Raw genomic sequence first — 6364 nt, 5'->3', positions numbered from 1 at the left:
TGGGGGGCTGGAGCAAGGCCCTGGCAGCAAACACCATGGGGGCCTCCACCCTCCTTGGCCTGACTATTGGATGTGTGAGCTGGCTAATTTCAGCACTCAGTGGCTGTAAATCTTGTCCGAGGCTCATTCTGGAAAACTGACGCCCAAGGAGCAGCCTTAAGCCAGTGACCAGGGAGAGCTGGTGTGTCCTAACCCAGGCCACCTGCCTGTGGGGAGTACCTCCAAAGGCGCCCCACACCTCCAGGGTTTCCCGGCAGGATGGCGCTCCAGTTTCCCACAAGGTAAAGGCTCATAAAGAGGTTCTTATTGGTTGCCTTCCTTCCCTGCCTCATGCCCCATCCTCTAGTAGCGATTCTGGGATTGTCTCCCCAGTAAATGTCCTGCCTCAGGGTCTGATTCTGGGGGAGTACCCTAAGGAGGAAGGGGTCTGGAGAAGGATGGGGAGGAGAAGGAACTCCTTGGGGTGGGGATGGGCTGTTCCTTGGTCCCACCCAGCCTCACATCCTCCTGTGGACACCTCGGCACATGGAGGGGGGCATGACAAGCCCACCAGGTGGGCACCGCACCCCTGCCCCTCTGGCCTCTGAGCACAGGGCTCTGTGTGCTCAGGGAGCTGGACCCCAGGGAGTCAGATGGAGCAGGACAGCATGGACTCCAGCCAGGACACTCACTGTGTGCCAGGTCCCCAACGGAGGCTGGAAGCTGGAGCCCGACCCAGCCCCTGGTGAGCTCTGGCCTTTGTAGGTGCTCAGGAGATGGGCTGCACTGTAGATTGGATGGTGTTCCCAAAAGGGACATTCAAGTCCTAACCCTGGTGCCGGCAAACTCAGCCTTGTTTGGAAATAGGGTCTTTTGCAGATGTTATCAGTTAGGTTAACGTGAGGTCACGCTAGAGAAGGGTGGGCCCTGATCCCATCTGAGTGGCGTCCTTATAAAAGAGAAGAGACACACAGAGGGAAGAAGGCCATGTGAAGATACAGCTACAAGACCAGGGACGCCTGTAGCCGCTGGAAGCTGGGAGAGACAAGGAAGTATCTTTCCCTAGAAACTTCAGTACAGAGCCCTGCCGATGCCCTGAATTTGGACTCCCAGCCTCCAGAACTGTGAGGCAATGAATTTTGGTTCTTTTCAGCCCCCCAGTTTGTGCTCCTTGTTACAGCTGCCCCAGGGTATTCATGTAGGTTGTTGGTTAGACACTCAGAAAACGTCCACCTCTCTGTCCTTTCTGGAGACAAGGCTTTCAAAAGAAGTTGGCACCAATGCCAGGCCCTTCAGGGCCTTGTCTGATCTCTGGCTGAGCGGTGCAGAGGAGAGACCTTTTTCGAGCAAGCCCCGGTCTACTGCTTGACCCCCAGGAGGCAGTGGGGTCTCAGGCCGGAGTGGGCAGTGTGTGCCTGGCAGAGGCCCTTCTGTCCAACCTGGCAGCCCTGCCCGCGCGGCCCCGCGTGGACTGGCTCCCCCCTTATGTGGGCGGAAGCAGCCACAGCCAGGCGGGTTTCAGAACAGAGCCGGCTCAGGGCCAGACAGTGATGGATGAGCTGGAGCCGGGGGACTGCGTGTAGCAGGGGAGTTGGACTCGGCCCCCGGCCTGGAGAGTGAGACCCAGAGCAGTGTGAGCAGGTGGACGTGTCTCTGCCGACCCGGTGTTTCTGCGGTTATTCTGACCTGGTCACGTGTCTCGACCTCAAAGCGGGTCCTGCTGCTAAGGGAACAAAGCTCAGGTGTTGCCAGGTGTGTCTGCACCCCAGTCCATTTCTACTTCTTTTCCAGCCTGAGGGAGGAGGGGGAGGTGTCGTGGAATGATCAGGGCTGGCTTGGTGAGGTGTTGTTGCCAGTTCTGTGGTTTAAATGTTCCTCTTGTTGTCAGCTGTCATCAAGTCAGCTCTGACTCACTTTGACTCCGTGTACAACAGAATGGAAAGCTGCCTGGTCCTGTGCCAGCCCCATGATTAGGTCCGGATCACACCACTGTGGTGCACTGGGCTTTCCCTGACAGATTTTTGGAAGTAGATCACCAGGCCTTTATTCCTACTCTGTCTTAGTCTAAACTGACAGATTGGTGGTGGCTTTGCTTGAGGTGCATTGACCAGGAATCAAACCCAGGTCCCCAGCAGGGAAGGTGAGAACTCTATCACTGCCCTCTGTGGCTTAAATACAAACCCCCCACATAAATCCCTACCCCTTGGATACTTGTAACCTGCCCCAGGTCTCCTGCTTTCTTAGTTCTGTTCTCCCTCTGCGGGGTTCATGAGTCCATCCTTTCATTTAGCACCTTCACCGCCTGGCATCCTCACCAGTAAATGCAGAGGCCGTTGCTGTTCCAGACCAGTACCTTCCGGAAAAAATGCACCAGAAGCCATATTTGTAGTTTTAAATATTCTAGTATCTAGTATTTCCTTCTTGACATTATTAAAAATGTAAAAAGAGACAGACATTCATTGTAATTGTAGATTTTAATCCACTGATCCAAAACAGTGCCACTTCCACATGTGACCTGTGGGAAAAGTAAACCAAACCCATTGCCGTCCAGTCATTTCCGATTCATAGCAACCTGATAGGACAGAGCAGAACTGGCCCATAGGGTTTCCAAGAAGCAGCCGGTGGATTTGAACTACCAACCTTTTAGTTAGCAGCGGAGCTCCTAACCATAGAGCCACCAGGGCTCTTGGGAAAAGAAGAATGTTTATGCTCCTTTGAAGAACTTTCTGGAGTGTTGTAGTCCACACTCAGTGCTGCTCATCTTGGTTAGGACACGAAGTCCTGGTCCTCACTGTCCAAGTGTGGCCCCCAGACTAGACCCTGCTCTAGGCTCTTCTGAGTCTTTGTGCCTCTAGATTAGTCTGAGCAAGTGGACGGGGGTCTTCCTGGACAGTTAGTAGCCAGCCCAGGTGTGTGGTTCTGAGCCAGGTCAGAGTGGGGCCACCTGGAGGTGGGGACTGGAGATCAGAAGGGGCCTGGAAGGGTGAGAAGTGTGGGTGAGTGTGGTGAGTGTGTGGTGTGAGGGGGTAGGGGCATGATGGGTGTGGGCACAGCAGGGCTCACCTAGGATGGCGGTGCACACCCCTACTTGTGTGCTCAGGGCTCCCCAAGGCCTAGAGACTGAGAGGAATCCGGTTCTAATCCTGCCCTGTCCCCCAGCTCTGCTTCTGCTGCTCGCTGTGGCCTCCTTCACCAGCTTCCAGAGCAAAGCAGGTGATGATTGATTGCCCAGGAGGTGCCCACGCCCTCTGCCCAGGAGGCACAGATGCCCTGGCTGAGGGCTTATTTTGTGAATGAGGCACTGAGGCCCGGAGGGGAGGGAAATGCATGAATTGCTCCTGGCTTCCTCCAGGAGGGCTCCCTCACAGACCTGGTCCTACGTGGACTGCAGCCCCACAGGCGTGGCGCTCTCACGATCATCACCTTTAATGGGGCAGCCACCCCGCCCCCCACTCCACCCAGCCACTTTCATCTGCTTGCAGAGTGTTTTTAAAAACACGGCTTCATTAAGCTCCATGGCCTCCGGGAGGAAGCTCGGTCCAGTTTGTGGGAGGAAACTGAACCAGTCTCCTCTTGTTCGAGATTGACTGCTGGGCCACCCAGCAAGCCACCATTCCTCAGTTCCCCTTCGGATCCCAGATGCAGGGATGCGGCTCAGAGGAGCAGGGCCAAGGCCCTCCCTGCAGAGGGCCAGAACCCAGCTGCAGGGTCAGGGGTAGGGGTAGCGGGGAGTGAGGCCTCTGAGCTACCACGGTACAGGGAAGGCCCTTCCGCACACAGCTTCGTCTGTGCCAGGTGCTCACTGTGACTGTCCTTAGTGTGTGTTGAATGAATTCCCTCATTTAATTCCCACAGTGCCTTGCAAATAGGTTCAATTATCCTCCATTTTTGAGGCGAGGAAACGGCTTCAGAGAAATTCGTTTTTTTTTTTTTTTTTTTGCCAAGGCAGCACAGCCACTAAAGCCACAGAGCTCCTGAGCGCAAGCCCACCTGACCCCCAAGTTCATGCTTTCCCTGGTGTACGCCGCAATCAGGAGGGGCCATCTTTTTACGGCAGCATCTTGTTTATGAGTTGCCAAACGTGAAGTTAGTGTGTTTGAGATCGATGGCCAAAAGGGCATAGCGATTGGGTGAAATAAAATCATAAAAAGAGGAAAGTAATTCCAATTGATAAAAAATATGATCGTTCCTTTAATTTTCCATCTCAACTAAACCGTAATCAAACTTTTGTTTTGGATTTAGAAAGTGTTTAAAGGGAAACACACTGGGCCAATGAGCACTGTGCTTATTAATTCGTACTTTTGGGCCCCCTGAGAGGTGCGCCTGGAATCGGCTGTTTGGAGGCGGCGGCGACAGCCCTCAGCCTTCCTAGAACGTGCCCGTTCTCGCCTGCCCACCTGGGCCCTGCTTTGATAACCCGAACGTTAGCCTGACTTCCATTGTCCTCACATGTCAGTCAAGCCCACTCAGAGAAATTACTTTCATTTAGGGCTGCTCCTCAGCCACGACTCCAGGTGAAAGCTTGTCTTCTGTTTGACAGGGAGGGAGGTGAAAATTACTAGGTGAATAGAAAACTGCAGGGTACACAAATAACATGTCACTGGAGATCAGGAGCCCCAAATCCATTCATTAGGCAGCCAGTGCCTTTGTGGCCCTCCCTGCCGGCCTGAGCCAGGGCGCTCACTGCAGTAGGCCTCACCTCCTCGCCCCCCTGCCCTGGCAATGGCACTGTCCGAGGTTGTTTTTCGGAGCTGGTGACATCCTTTCCCTTCAATTTCCAGCACATCTTTTGTCCCAGGCCTTTCTTCCAGAAGATGGAGGCCGGCCTGGCCGGGAAGGCAGTGCAGCGGAGCCCAGAAGACCTGCTCTCTGTTCAGCAGCTTGCCTGAAACGGCAACGCTGAATTTACTCTAGACAGTGACAGTTTGCCCTGACTCCGAAAGATCAGCGCTTTCTCTATTTGCAGCCAGCGAAGACATTTCAGGATTTGAAGGCCTGGAAGAGGGGCCCGGAGCTCAGAAGAGGGAGAGTGGGCTTGAGATTTCTTTTGTTAGATGACATCAATAATAATAATTATAAGAATAACAATAGCAGATGATGCTTACTGAGTGAGGCCCCTGGGCTCTGTGCTTTATGAGTTTATTTAATTCTTATAGCCCCAAGAAGTATTATTGTCCCAAGGAACAATATGTATAAGGAGAGCAAGTCTCCTAGTGGCAGAGGGAGGGTTTGAACCAAGATCGTTAGACCACAGAGCCAGGCCCTTCACCCTGCACCTAGGGGCCCCCAGGTAACTGGGACTTGGAATTTTCCATTCTGGAAATTGGCCACCTCAGCCACAGAAGGAGCGGGGACAGAATGTGAGCACGATTATTTTGGAAGGAGGTGGGATGGAGAGGTAGAGATTTGGAAATCTATTTAAATGAAAACACAATGGCCAAAAAGTGGACTCAGCCTATCAGCTGATGGTAGAGAAACATGATGTTGTCCGTCCACGCAATGGAATATTACTCAGCCACGAAGAGGATGAAGTCCTGATACATGCCATGACTTGGATGAACCTTGAACACCTTATGTTGAAAGAGAGAAGCCAGACATGAAAGGACACATACTGTATGATTCTATTTATACGAAAAAACCCAGAATAGATACATGCAGGGAGATGGAAGTAGATTAGTGGTTACCAGGGCCTAGGCGGAGGGAGAATTGGGAGTGACTGCTAGAGAGCGGAAACACTGGTGGTGTAGTGGTTAAGAGCTACAGCTGCTAACCAAAAGGTCGGCAGTTCAAATCTACCAGGAGCTCCTTGGAAACTCTATGGGGCAGTTCTACTCTGTCCTATAGGGTCACTGTGAGTTGGAATTGACTCGACGGCAATGGGGTTTTTTTGGTGCTAAGGAGCACTGGGTTTCTTTTTTGGGTGACGAAAAACTTCAGGAAACAGCGGTGATGGTAGCGCAGCCTGGTGAATGTGATTGATGTTACTGAATTACGTACTTAAAAAATGGTTAAAATGGCAAATATTTTATCACGTAATATTTTACCACATTAAAATTAAAAGCCAAAAAGACAATGGGGGGGATACTGGAAATCGGGGCCGTTTGGGGGCTTCTGAGATGAGAGTACCTTTTCTGCGGGTCTCTGTGGGGCACCCCGGGGGCATCGGGGGTCACCCCCACAAACACTGGTGAGGGGCCTCTAGGTGTCAGGGCCAGTGCAGGAGGAGTGCACGCACCAGCAGGGAGAGGATGTCTCAGATCTGTGTCCTGGAGGGTGGGGCCATGCCCTCCTTCTGCTGCCTCGGGGTGCATAGCCCTGTGAGCAACAGAACCCCATGAGGGGGCCTCTCCAGGGGCACTCGCTTCTTCGTGTAGGGGCAGAGGAT

The sequence above is a fragment of the Elephas maximus genome, chromosome 12, assembly GCF_024166365.1.
Source record: "Elephas maximus indicus isolate mEleMax1 chromosome 12, mEleMax1 primary haplotype, whole genome shotgun sequence".
Lineage (NCBI taxonomy): Eukaryota > Metazoa > Chordata > Mammalia > Proboscidea > Elephantidae > Elephas > Elephas maximus.
This window is presented reverse-complemented; position numbering follows the sequence as displayed.